The sequence below is a fragment of the Schistocerca gregaria genome, chromosome 2 (assembly GCF_023897955.1).
Source record: "Schistocerca gregaria isolate iqSchGreg1 chromosome 2, iqSchGreg1.2, whole genome shotgun sequence".
NCBI lineage: Eukaryota > Metazoa > Arthropoda > Insecta > Orthoptera > Acrididae > Schistocerca > Schistocerca gregaria.
The window spans coordinates 245,765,171-245,780,553 of record NC_064921.1 but is presented as its reverse complement, the minus strand read 5'-3'; the positions used below and the strand labels follow the sequence as shown (position 1 = coordinate 245,780,553).

Below are 15,383 nucleotides of genomic sequence, written 5' to 3'. Positions count from 1 at the left end.
CTTTCTCAGACTCTGTTAATCTATTATTTCATACCAACCTCTTCCATCCAACCCTTGTCACGTACATCAACAACAACACCTGACAGTATTGCAGACAGTTTTGGTATTGCTCTCCACTTGCACATGATCACTGGATAAAGTTTAGTACTATCACAATGACATGAAAGGACAAAAGTGTGGTGTATTTTTTTCATGTCTACTTGCTTTAATAGTTAGAGTTTTAGCATGTTTCGTGGCAACAGTTTTGTAACTCGGCACATTGAATGGCAAAGGAGTTTCTTCCATATTCGCTTCTTGGTGTAGTTACACACTGGTTTTCTTTCAGTGTTGAATAATAAAGTGATGGAAAGATAATACAGTGGAACTCAATTTTACATTCTCCAATTTTACATTTTTCGTGATCCTGTGCCATAAATTCGTAGCCCTTGTGAAAAGCCCATAAGATCAATGCTAAAAATTCCCCAATTTTACATTTCTTCCTTGCAAGGTTTACCTCAGTTCTAACTTCTTACTCAATGTTGCACTTGATTTTGTCCTATTTTCTTCCTATTGACATTTGATGTGACTGAATGAATTATAGGTGCCACAAAAGACAAATGGTTCACACAACAGGTAATGGTGGAGTTAGGAATATTTTAGGCCATTGTGGAAAGGGGAGACATGAGAGAGGAAATGTTGATGCATATATGATCAATGTTGCCAACACAACTTGCAATATTTAGCTTCACCATGCAATTATGATAAAACTTCTGCTAGGCTGCAGCGGTAATGGAAGAACAAGACAGTCGACGTGAAGTGCACCGGACTGAGCCAATATGTGACAAATGGGCCCAGCCACCACCTTTTCTTGTGCCATTTATAACTCAGTCTCATCTTTTTGCATGCATTTATGATGTACTATATTCAGCAACAATATCAATCATCAAATTTTTGAAATCAAACTCTGAGTCTCAAAGAATATGCTCTATCATAATGGAGGAACTGTTGCTCAATTCTGGCTAGTGAACTCTTATGGTGACTTGTTAAGTCAACCAATAGCAAGCACAGCCACCAGACCAAACTAACACATGTAAAAAGAGTTCACCTACAGGAGAGGGGGAGTGGCTCTTCAATTACGGGAGTGCAGGTAGAGGTGAAAGTATTTTGTGAAGTGTTGAAAATATACTTTTCATGAAGGTGACGAGCTATGACAGAGATATTACATGTAAATGAACAAGCGTTTTGTGATAGCACTTTCGTGTTCAAAACTGACACATTAGAGTTGCAACAACTACATACATAACTCATGTATATACTTTTCACCACACACTGTAGTTCGTAAAGATTGACACCCGTGATAGAGGGCATGAAGCAAAACTGTAGCAGCTGAGCTTTCTTTCAAATTTACATTTTACACAGTGTACAGAAATTCACTGAGCTGACTTTTAATAAGCTTGTAACATTAAGTGGGTAAGTAATACTCATTTTTTCACATCTCTGTTTCTCTAATCAAGCCTGAAATAACACTTTAATGATGGTGAGCATATGAAGTGCAGCTCATAAGCAAAACATTAAACAATTAAGCAATGGTGACAAAGTTTGTGTGCATTTACACTTATGGTTTAACCGCTTAGCTGCTCTTCCATTTCTTATTTAATTCAACAAGTTCATCAATATTTTGCTTTTTTCTGGGTGAGCACAAGGGATGATCTTTCAAAAATGTGGGTTTTGAATGTATAATTTGTAGTCATAGCATGTTGGAAAATAGTTAGATTACTTTGTACCCAGATCCAATTTCAACGTTTTGATGCGCTTTTACTGGCTGTTACCAGTCTCTGATTTTTTTACAAACTGATGAAATCTGTTACCACAAATTATTGTATAAACATTGTATTGTACATTTAATTTCCTTCACATGGGCAGATTTTAGACAAAGTGTTGAGAAGGGTTACGATTTTTAATCATTTATGGAAATTACATGTGTTTTTATCACATTTTGGGGGTTTTAAGATTTTCCTCAATTTTGGGTTTTTTTGAAGTCTAGATCGCATGAAAATGTAAAATAGGGGTTTCACTATGTTTTCTCTTCATACTCTTGTGGCAGTTTCTGAGATATTATGGTTCTGGTTCGGTTGCTAAATCCATGATCCTTCATAAGCCTGTAGCTGCAACTACCTTCACCCTTAAAGTCTGTTAAGTTCCACTGTAATGCGAGCTTATGAACATATACTATATAAATCATTTCTATATTAATTCAAACGCCATTTTGACAGTGTCCTTGTATCCATTTCAATGCATCATCTTCTAGTTTCGGCCATTTTGCATTCAATCCTGTAATTGCACATTAAGTCTTGCTCAATTTTTTTTTTTTTTTTTTTTTCTGTTGGTGGATGGCCAAAATGCTGCTCAGCTGCTCTGTTTCCATGTTTATCTGCATATTCGATTATTTTCAATCTATTGTCCACATCATATGAATACCTTTCATTTTTTTCCATTACAAAACTACTAACAAAATTAATGTACTGCTACCAATAACACAAATCATTTTTCAGTTTAAGTTCACTGGCACTGTAGACTGAAATGATGCATCACAGGCTAGACAGGATTCTGGGTTTGTGATGGTGGAGCAAGGAGGGAGACAGTGTTAGCAAGCTTGTGAATCCCCACAACTCATGTTCGTCACATTGGTGCATGGCTGCTACCATTCTGCAGCATCATATTTATGGCCATTTTTAAGACTGGTGGAAACTTTAAATCAAACAACGGACATTTTCATAGTAATTTGGAGTATAAGACACACCTTAATTTTGAAAGCAATTTTTCAACACAAAAAGTGTGTCTTATAAATCCATAAAAGACGATAACCAAGAGGTAATATCAAATTTTCTTGTAAGCATAGTAGGAGCTTTGATGGTTGCCACAGTGTTGTCCATCACAATAACCAAGCTTGGGGAGGAGTTGGGGGTTGGGGAGGGGGGCATGCAAGTGTGCGCAGGGTGTATGACAATAACTGGTTCCAAAACCATAATTAAAAAAAAAAAACAAATACATAATATTGTAGTGGGAATCCTCATAACTTAGACATTAATGCCTTAAATCTAAGCTTACTCTGAGCAAACTGCCTGAGTTAGCTAATCTTGTGTGAATCACAATAACACAGCCACCTCTCCCCACCAAAACTTGAATACCACCAAATTCACCACTCATTTTCCATCACATTGACCTTGTGTGGTTGTGATATACATACATTTCATTAATGTAGTAAATGCCAGATGTTCTACCACCTTTGATCTCTTACATTATTCCTTGCACCCATAACGCCATTCCTCTCTGTAAATTGTGTCCTCTCACCAATCATTCCAATACACCTGGAAACCATGTTCTTTAATATTCTTAACATTGTTCCCTGCACTCACATACTGTATTCATCTGTAGAATACATACAGTAGAACCCCTCTAATCTGTCACCTTTGGGACCGGGACCATGGTCGGATTATCCGAAAAATCTAATATTCATTGCAAAAACATGAAAAGACATTTAGTACAAAAAATTAAACGATTTAAGAACTAAAAGACATCTACAGTAATATAAAAGGTTGTTTTTTTACACAGTGTTAAACAATATATTAACTAAAAAAGTCTACACACTATAATATGTATTGGTTTTAAAATAAAAACAACCAACAAATTACAGTACTGTACTGTACTTAATAACGTATAAATGATATATACTATAAACTAAAAAATGTTTACAGCACAGTGTATAAAAAAGAACTTTTTACAAAGAAATAAACTACTGTATGTATAAACTAAGAAATTATTATACTGTAGGCATTGTTTTTACAGTAAAAACGAAAACAAATTACTTGGGAAAAAGATCAATGATACATTTTTGTTTAGCAGATGTAATCTAGATTTAGCTGCAGTGTCCTTCCATTTTTTTATCCACATAACGTCCATTGGAGTTGAAGCTGGATTCTGCTTGATGTATTGAAGGGCGATGTGAAAAGCGTTTTTTGCATAGTTGTGTGATAATCCGGGTGGGGATTTCGTCTTCGCCGTCCGAGTCCTCATTTACAGTTTCCTGGCTAATAGCGGCAACAATCTGGTCGTCATTGAGCTCTTCAAAAGTGTCACAATCTTTGTCACTTACGTTGATTCACTCTTCAACTTCATTGGCAGAGACGTTCGGCTCCAGAGTTTGTAGATCTTTAACGATTTCCAGTGCGTCGTTGTTTTGCTCATCTTCAGTATGCTCATTTTCAGTCATAACTCGTGGCCAAGGCTTACACCACGATTTCCACAGTGACAGGTTTCAGTTCATCCCATGCTTCAGCGATTGTGTAAATAGCATCTTTGACGCTCAGGGATTTGCATTGCCTCAAATAAGTTATGACCTCCTTCAGATTTTTCCAAGATTGAGCTGATATACTTTCTGCGATATCGCCTTTTTAACCATTCGATAACGCCCTGATCCATTGGTTGGATGAGTGATGTCACATTAGGAGGCAGAAAGAGAGCTTTTATGTCCCCTTTCACCAAATCTTCCTCAGATGGATGTGATGCCGCGTTACCCAACAGCAGTAGACCACGAACCAGCAGGTTTTTATGTTTCTTTTTCCACTGATGGCACAAACTCGTCGAAAAACCAGATTTTAAAAAGGTTGCTGTCCGCCCAAGCAGATTTTTGAATGCCCTTGGCTTCTTAGATTTGCCAGTTACGAACAAGGGGGGATTGTGGGTACCATCTGCGTTGCTACAAGGAATAACTGTTATTCTATCTTTCATAATTATCGTTCCTACCACGGATTCATTTGTAGCTGCGAGCATTTTTGTTGGCAACATTTTAAAGTTCAGCCCTGTCTCGTCGATGTTATACACTTGGCAGGGTGACAATTCATTTTCTTCTACAATTTCTTGAAACTCAACAGAAAACTCCTTAGCAACTGCAGCATCGGCAAATAGATTTTCATGAGAAATAGAAACAAATCGGACGTTATGATGAGTTTTCCAACGATCAATCCAGCCTTCACTGGCAGCAAATTTACTTTCGGCTTCCAGTTTTTTGTGCAAAACTATCGCTTTTTCTTTGAGAATTGGCCCTGATATTGGAATTCCCTTTCATCTTTCTTGACAAAACAACATCCAAAATGCCTTATCAAGCAGTTCAAGTTTAGGCTTTTTTAATGTTTTGCGATTCTTCAGAGTGTTTTCACCATCAATCGTAACTTTATAGGATTCGATGTCTTTCCGATTTTTCCCCCAATCCTTAATTGTCGTAACACCTACATTCAGTTCCTTTGCAATTTTTTGGAGCGATTCTCCTTCGTCCAGTCTTTGTAGCACTGGTAATTTTTCATATAGTGAAAGAGTTACGTGTTTACGTTTGAATCCAGACAAGCTGAAAAACAGACAACTGTACACACAATGAATCAACAGCAATAAGTACTGTAGAGAACACAGAATAAAGCAAACAATGACGTTTTTTAATCCCAACAAAGGATAAAACTGCACAATAATGTACAGTATAACAAATGCACAGCAATAGACATTGCAACAACGGCCTGACAGGCGTCCGGTCAGTAACAAGTCGGCACAGGCTTGCAAGCCTGAGCATGGTCGGACTAACCGGAGTGACGGACCGTCCAAGGCCGGATTAGACGGGTTCTACTGTACTGCGTTCATCTGTAGAATACGTGTTAAGTGTGAAGTATTGCAGAACAGTGTTAATGAAGTCATCATGATCACTTACTTCTTTCTTACAATTTCTTTACTTCCTCAACATTACAAGCCATTAGTCTTTTATTGCTAAATCTTATAAGCATTTTCCCAACCAACAAGTCACTGTGACAATCGCTTACAAGTGTGCATATCCACAGGTGCATTACTCAGTCTACCTGTGAACAAATGTTTGAAGTGTCCAGGAACAGTTTTGTATCCCTACAGTTTTACTTTCTTGTTCTCAGTTGATCCACAGTTCAAAACAATAGTTAGTCAGCTGGCATCCAGTAACTTGTAATGCTAAAAGGAAAATGAAGAACAAGAGATTCACTACCGATCAGTTATCGAACATACCAGAAGATAGTGATTTTGAGTTTGTAAAGAACAATTATAGAGGAGGACAACTGGAATTTCAAGAATACTGAAACTTTCCAGTGATAACAATGTGGAAGCAGGGCTTTCAAATAGTTTCATAACGGTGCAGAACTGGGAGATATGGATCATGGAATTGAAATCATTAACATTCCACACTGCAAGAAGTTAATAAATTGGGTGAGATTTGGCATGATGAACCACAAGACATAAAATACCATTGCATTTAAAAAACAATAAAGTTTACTTATTTAACCTTTTATCAATACACCAACAGATTTCTTTAGGTTGTCACTTACAGATGACATACTCAAGTGTCTAGCTGCTGAAATGGATGACAATGCTGTGAATATCTTTCTGAGCAATAATAAAAAAAATGGGTTTAGTATTTGTCGCTAGAAACCAGTAAGTATAGGCAAAATACTCATCATCTTGGGTATTTCATCTGTATGGATAATGTGAAAGACTACTGGGAGAAAGATCCTCTGTTTTAAAATAGAGGAATAGTGATGAGCATGAGCAGAACAGACATATGACCACCTAATGCTAATTACATTTTGCTAAAAATCCACTGCTAGGGCACCCAAAACATGATGATTAATTACATACAGTATGAAACAATGAGAAATCCAGGATAGAATGTAACAGTAGTATGAAAACGACAGCTGCTAGTCATCACATAGCAGAAATGCGGATTTGAAGATATGTCAAAGTCAAGTGATAGAGGACTTAGGAACTTTATGTAATTTTTTTAAAAGACTCTATAGAGATAGTGAGTGGAGAGGGAAACAGTCTGAACAGGGATGGGGCATATGACTTCAAAATATCAGCCATTGAATTAACAGAATTTATATCACCAAGTAACTAGTCATTTTTCTCAAGAACAAAAATCAACATAATTTTGTGAGGAGACATAAACAAACACAAGTACCACAGATGAAACTAGCAACCCCATGAATATCCTTCAGAGTTTTGGCATGTCCCTGTTGGTCAATTGTGCAACAACGGTTACCACAATGACTGCATCAGTAACTGACCATGTAGGTACAAATATGGTCAGAGAGTGTGAGGTAGCTGCAAAAGATCTTAGACTGTCAGACATTTTCTACCAAATAACAACAGTAAAAAGGTGTGTGAAAAAATTCCCTAAATGCAAGATAACAAAAGACAATTATCGGAGACAAAAATACAAGAGTTATCAAAAGAACTAGCAAACCACAGCTGGGATGAAGTGTATGAAGAAACCATTGTAAATGTGAATTTCTCTAAATTTTCAATGTTATTTAAATTGAAAAAAAGTTTCCCAAAAATATTCACATCACTATCAATGACACACAACAACCAGTGAATAACAGCAGGTATTAAGTCCTTCTAAACTCTAAGTACTCCAGATCCATATAAGAGGGTCATGATGAGCCACAGTTCTTAAAATTCTATTAGAATTACAAAACGGCTCATAGGAAGGTGCTGATTGCTGTAAAAACGTCCTTTAATGAAAAAATAATAAACTAGGTGGTTACAATTAAAATTCAGCTACTCATGTAGGCCCAGGGGTCTAGTGAAGCAGGGGATACAACGCATCGGCTTTGACCAATGACGTCATCCATTGCTCATAGATAGTAATGTCTTCACTCCGAGCTATAGATAATAAAACAGTTCTGTGTCCGGATATGCGCTATCATTGTACATTAAAGTAATTGAATGTGATTTTAAAAGAGATTGCTACATAAGGCTGAAAATATTTTCTGTTAGCATTTATTAAATTTGTTGATTGTTTCTAATTCATTCGGTACGTAATTTCATTTTTAGTGATATTGAGGTAATTTGGACTATTAGTTTCTTATTTTAGAACAATTTTTAGGATCTTATTTCCATTTGTAGGTATGGATTTAACTAATGATTTACGAGAGGGTATGGGCGAAGACATGTTGGCCACGATTTGTTTTTTGCAAATGTGTGATCTCATTGCTGAGTATGTTCGATGTCATGAGTGGGGCGGTCATATGCACCTCACAAGTGTATCTCATCGCCATACTCACAACTTATTCATATGGCACTGCAGCAGAGATAGGTTGTGGCGATCCATTAGAAGAGGGACGTGGTTCAAAAAATCTAAGCTCGCCTTGAGAGGCATTATGAAAATCAATTACTGTTGGTGTTTCAGATATTCTGTGTGCCCATGAATGTCGTGTGAGTAAGCATACAGTTGTGGTTTTGTACTGTTTTTGTAAGGAAATTTTTGAGGAATACATGAAATATGGGGCGGGGGGCGTTTGGGGGGGAGGGGTGTTATGGTCGAAATTGACGAATCACAGCTAAAATTTCTATCCCGTCCTTCAGTTAACCTTTACACTGACACTATGTATTTGAAAAGAACGGCATATGTAACACTGATGAGACTTACCAATGTATGTCAACTGGAAAGCAGGATACAAATGTTGTGTATAGCTATGTAGTTCAAGTAAAGAATGGGATACTATTAACATCGAAGGTGGAAAAAAAAAAAACTGTACCCCATAGTGAAGTACGGGATACAAATTGTATGTGTCGTCTTGTTGCCTCTTCACGTAGTTCAACTAAGGTACAGGATGCAAATGTAACGTATGTCCATTTCCACGTTTTCGTTAGCAGTATACATACATAGAGGTCAATGGAAGTATAGGATAAAATATTATGTATGTAGCTCATTCTGCCATCGGTAGTACTAATATCTACGTAAAAACAGACTGTTAGTGATAATGGAGGCGAAATAAACAACACATGTAAAATTTGTATCCTGTGCTTCATTTAACCTAGCGAAGCAGGGGATACATAGTTCAACTGAGCAACAGGACACTAATGCTAGTGGAAAGGAAGAAATTGACGTATGTCAAACTTGCATCCCGTACTGCACTTAAGCAATACAGTTCGAATAAGGTTCGAGGTACAACTCATATATATGTGATGTGATGTATTCTATACTACGAATATTTTCTATCCATTTTTCCCTTTCATTTTCCAGAGAAATAATACAATACAAACACGCGACATCCTTAACGTGAAAATACTAGTGGCTTTTATATATGTCAACTATATTTTTTGTCTCTCGTATGCCTATTCCATTGTTTCTGAACATTCTTGTCAGCTCTTTCATCTGTGTAATATATGCTCTTTGGCCAATTCTGAAGTCATTGGTTATAGCTGACACTTTGTATCCCCTGCTTCACTAGACCCAGGTCCAGTCTGGGCTGTGATTATTGTGTGGCAGCGAAACATTGTATATAAGCTGATGCGTTATTGCAGAACCGATTTACACTGGAAAAACATTAGTTCCAAATGTGGCCACCAGGTGCAAATCTGATGCTGTACAGTTGGCATAACGTTACGACACCCTCACTGTCATTTGACAAGCTGTAATATGAGTGAACAGTATATATCAAGAAGAGAGAGAGTGTGCTGGTAGTGAACCTCTATCTGAACAGCAGCAGTTACAATGCTGCTTTGAGAAAGTACACTAACTGAAAGGTCTGAAGAGCGGCCCAATGTCACTAAATGGTTTAACAAAGATGATAATGAAATTTCAAAACGTGGATGACCTTGGTGTGGCACAAGGAAGAGGAATGTGTCCTGTCCCACTGGAAGTCATTGACAACGTTGCTGTTGCTGTAACTGACCATGCAGCACACGCACCAGGTAGTGCCAGCGCTCATGCAGTGTCACAAGAATTGTCCATCTCGTGGTCAACAGTATGGAAAATTTTGCGGTCCACACATCAGACATCAACGTAAGTGTTTCACAAGATACTTTCCTACAAGAGATGGTGCGACCATCCTTGGTCTAATGTGTTACAAAGTTCCACTTTGTGACAGCACGACCTAAAGTGTAACATGGATCCTGAATCACAGTAAAATCATTTTTCAAATACAGAATATCTAGTCACAGGTAAGTGTCACAGTGAAGTAAAATAAAAACCCAATTAGTTACTGAAGATGAAATACTAAGTGACAACCTTTGTGGTACAAGTGTAGATCACAGAAATTATTGGAGCAACTTACTTTGAATATGAAAGTCATATAAAATTTTGAGATTTAACAGTTATCTGTATTGCCATCACCCTGAAAAGCCACTAACTAACAAGTACAGAAATAAATGTGAGACTCTCTTTAAGTTATGTACAAAGAATTTTATTAAACACAGTACAGTATTGCAGACAACCCTGTAGGCAGGGCAACCACAGCTACAAGTAGTCAGTCATCTTGGGTACTAATAAACCACTCCAACTGTATTTAGTCCTATACTACTGGTTCACTACTGGTTTTGTGGCACTAAAAGCCACATTTTCAGATGAACATCTGTATAACAATAAATCCAGAAGGAGTAACAACTCTGAGATATACACTTGTGTGGCAAATTATTTTAATATTTTAACAAAATTTTTAAAAACTGTAAGAAAATTTTACAGGAGAATATTAAAATGTTAGTAGTCATACAAGTAAAACATTACAGCTGAAAAGCTCAGAACTTTTGTACCCAACATTCGTTGTCCGTCACAAAAAAATGCTGCTAAAAGGGGGTATGTCATGGATAAAACAGCCAAATTCCAATACAGTGGATGGGCCTGTGTAAATCATACCACAGTGATCCACTGGTACAGTGAAAATAAATGAAAAACTATTAAAACCTAATTTTGGGCCAGAAAGAAAAAACAAGAAGCGGTTGCTTCAAAATGGAGGGATATTCTGCCTGGACCAAACTCGTCAAGTAAACAGTTATTGACTGCAAAGCAGAAGCTGAAAACCACACTCACTACTGCACCAGTCTATACGCAATCGCGAACAGGTTAAGCAGCCATGTGCTTTGTCATACTGATGGTAGGAAAGTAAACAACTTGCCGGTAGATGGCTCACGTATGCACTGGGGATGCGCGGTTGCACCGAATGATGGGTAGTCTTTTGGGGGGTATACACAAATGGTGAACGAGAACAAGAAATATTGGGTTAAAAAGTACAAAAACTGTTTTGCAAACAATCTGTAGAATAACACTCTGTAGAATGTGGCAGTGGCAGATGACATTTTTTTAAATAATATTCATTACTATACCACCCAGATGTTTCTTCAAGTGCATGAACAGATGGTAGTCACTGGGTGTAAGATCGGGGCTATACGGAGGATGATCTAGAGTTACCCATCGAAAAGATGCGATGAGATCTTTGGCCCGATTTGCCACATGCGGACGGGCATAGTCTTGCAGCTAAACGATGCCCTTGCTCAACTTCCATGGACTGTTGCTTTGATTCTGGTGTGACATAGGCCACCCATGTTTCATCACCCGTAACAATTTGGCTCCAGAAATCATCATCGTCGGTGTGGTACTTCTCAAGGAAAGTCAACGCAATGTCTAAACGTTTGGTTTTGTTCACATCCATCAACATTTTCGGTACCCAACGTGCGCCCAATTTTCGGTAATTCAAGTGCTCAGCCACAATGCCATACAAACCACTACGAGAAACATCAGGAAAGTCATCCTGCAAGGAGGAAATCGTAAAGCGTCTGTTTTCTCTCACCTTATTGTCCACTTCCTGCACCAAACTTTCATTAACGGCTGAAGAACGCCCACTCCGTTGTTCATTATGCACATTTGTGCAGCCATCTTTAAATGCTCTCACCCAAACTTTCTTACCATTCCATCATTCATAATGTTTTCCCCGTGAACTGCACAGATCTCACGATGTATAGCGATCGCTTTTAGGCCTTTAGCACTAAGAGATCTTATAACAGCTCGTACTTCACAGTCGGCGGGACTGACGATTATCGGAGGCATCTTAAACACTCAGTACAAAACGTAAGCAAGGAAGAATCAGACTGTAATGGCGTCAGTGCGTAGTTTAAGGTACAGGCTTTCATGTAAAAATAAAATGATTGGGATATCTTAACAAGTCTTTTTTAAATTTCAAAACGGTACCTACTTAAAAAAACACGCGAACTATACCACTTGGCATCTCCTAGCGGGGAGCGAGCACTACAGCTGCTGATATGAGACGCAGGGTGCATGTACTGCAAGCGCGCAGAGCAGCCAGCACAAACGTGTTTCTTAAACTTCCACAAAAGGGTAGCCTTAATCATCAGTTAAATACTTCGTGCTATCGAAACTGAGACCACTGTTTGTACTGACATATTAACTAAAGACAGTAACGTTCTACATTATCAGTTACCATATAAAAGTAAACGCGGAATTAGAAGTCGGTAAAAGAACAATTTATGACACTAGGAATGGAAGATAATTTACTGGATGCCACACATTTCAGCGAAGCTATAACATTTAACACAAATGTATAACAAAACAAGAATGAAATAGGCCAATTTTTCTGAAGCTTCTGATAATTCCGATGTACTAACAGTTTCACTTTCGCATGTAATCGTTTTCTCTGACTCCTTACTGGTATCTAAAGTGCCGACGTCGACAATGAGGTTGTCAGTGGTTATTTCCATCACGTTGTCATGCCTCCAGTTATCCTGCTCAAGCTTGAGACGAAGCAAGCTGGCATATTTTTACTTCCCCTCTTGTTTTGCCATCTGCCTCCTTAAAATTAATTTTTTCATGTCTGACTAATTATCATTAACATTTGCGAGTATAATCTGCATTTCCATAACAGAGAAAGGTTGGCCCTCAGTCGTAAAGAATATAGCACCGTATTTAATTTTGTGGTTAGTTTTATGTATGTAATTTATTTTCTAATTTATTTCGACTATTCCTAGTTAATACTATTGTTATAGGGTGAAATCAGTAATTGTTTCGTAACTTAAATTATATTGTTGACTTATAAACAAATATAAATTTTGTACTAATTATAAACATTTGGAGGAACAACTAATAGCAATCTTTCAGTATTTATTTGGCTCTGTTCGACAACGTGTTAGCAAACCCAGCCCTTAATTAATTCTAAGGTAATTACCAGCTTTGTCAAAAGTAATGTTTTGTAATTATATGTGTTAATATCATGATTTAAACAAATAATACGGCTTAACCATTGTAGTAGAAGTAACTGTTAGAAAGACGGAATTTTTCTATATATTAAGTTAATTGAATGACGAAGCTTTTAATTGTAATTTCTGTAAATTAAACATCGGACAACGTTTAGTTTCAGTGCCTATTATTGTGAAGATGTTAGGGCCCGATTTTTGGCCCACGGCCGAGTTCCTGGCAAGAAACCTGTGTGGGTTGAACAACAACAAAGCATCAGTTTAACTATGAAATAGGCCGTGTGTTAAAGCAATGACAGTGTCTGTTCAAATATTTGAAAGACTGTGATATGTGTGGTTAAGTTTTTACTGTTCATAGATGTTCAACAGTAAGCTATTGTAGCAGTATGTTGATGTTTGCCTGCAAACTACTAATGAGACTTATCAAAGTTAAAGTAAGTGGTGCACTCGCCATAAAACTGTGTATTATTGGGAGGTTGTGAACAGTGAAAGTGAAGAACTGTGGAACGCGAAAGTGCATGTGTCGCCTACTTCATTTAAAGTAGTCACTGTTGAGCTTCCACCCCCATTTTTCAGCCAGTATAGTAAAGCAGTACACCAACACCAAGGACCAGCAACGAAGATATAAAGCAGGCAATTGTCATAAGCTGTTGTACCTTTTTGCAGTAACCTTTCCAGTCTACCACAGTAACAGCCTGAAAACAAGCGTTTGCAAGAATCAATAGATTTGTGAGTATATATAAAAGTACAATATAACTTCTGTGCAATTCCAGTGTAAGTACAATCTAACTTCTGCACCATTTCATTGCAGTAATGTGTTCTTTGTAAATAAGTATTATAGTAGTTGTATTGCATGTTTATTACCTTATAAATAATTTAAAAACTTTTTTATTTTAAATGCAGTGCATTAGTATTTGTAAAATGACTTTCATATAGTGTTCATTAAAAAATGACGATCATTCCACTTGAGACCTGTGGAATGGTACATTAGCTTATTTGTTTTAGTTGTAAATATTTGTCATGTATTGTTGTTTTTTGACATGTGCCACATCCTGGAGGACCTCCTCAATACGGATCAATTGGAATGAAAGTAAATCTAATCTAATCTAATCTATGACATGTCACCTCTAATGTTGCACTCCCGAAAGGGTCATTTTATTTTTGTCCACAATAGCTCAATGGCATTCAAATCATAATGTATGGGGGCAAGCGAATAGCTTTGTGCCCCTTTCTTGTTGCAAGTATGTCAACTCCAGGCGACTTCGCTGCTGCCCTGTTCTCCCGAATCCGGGAGTACAGAGCCTCCTTTGTCATATTCTCATCGTATTGGATTTTTCTATTCTGCAGCCACTGTATCATAGATACTTTCTTATCGTATTTGGTGGGTGGTTTGTTGAGTTGCCTACTGTGATGAAGTGCATTGTCCATGATTATTACGAAATGTGGAGGAAGGTTTGGAAGTACAAGACCTATTTGGTATGCTGTCCACCCACTTGAGCAATATTCTATGATAGATTGCATGAGCCTTTTTATAAGTAATCTATTTTGTAGACTCCAAGCCATTTTCCAACAAACCTACGATTGAGCCTATCTACATCTGAAAACACACTCCACAAACCACAGTCAGGTGGATGGAAGAGCATACTTCCCACTGTAGAATGTACTTGCTAAGAATTCTTCCTGTTCCATTCATGTATGAGACACGTGAGTTTGCTTAAATGGGTTAGTGCAAGCTGTAACTAGGCTAATCTTTTCCATACTTTCCATATGGGGGCGATACGAAAGGGGCTGTACTATATACCTGGATCCCCCACTCAATATTGGTCCATCGAACATACTACGTAGGTTTCCGTAAGATACTTTGCGTCTCTCTGCAAGCGCCTGCCGTTTGACGGTTTCCACCCTATCTCTTGTGGCTGCAATTAACCCATGACCATTCGTTTTACCTTTCTTTATTAACGTTTAATATCTCCTCTTAGCCTATTTTATACAGCTCCCACTAACTTGAGTAATATTCCAGGATGAGTCAAACGAGTCTTTCATAAGCATTCTCCTATTTAGACACATTGCTGTTCGTCGTATCCCCGGCAAAATCTGCCTTACACAGTACTCAGCCTATGTGATCATTCCACTCCATGCCTTCACAAACTGACCATTTCCGATTGTTGATACTGTCTCGGAGGAAACCTCATTTTTAGTTTTATACATTGCAAATTTTCACATTTCTGACCAATTAAAGCAAATATTTTTTTTCAGACAAGTCTTTGTTATAGACATGTAGAACGCTTGAGAGAACCAGCAACTGTCCCAACATTCTTTCTTCAGGCACACCTGAAATTACTTCTACATGT

At 37.6% G+C, this 15,383-nt stretch overlaps 1 protein-coding gene across 1 annotated transcript in view; it reads left to right on the top strand.

Moving 5' to 3' along the window:
* The window catches only part of LOC126336779 (sphingomyelin phosphodiesterase-like), a 338,554-nt gene that overhangs the window by 148,389 nt on the left and 174,782 nt on the right, over positions 1-15,383 (top strand). The gene's annotated exons all lie outside the window — the stretch shown is intronic.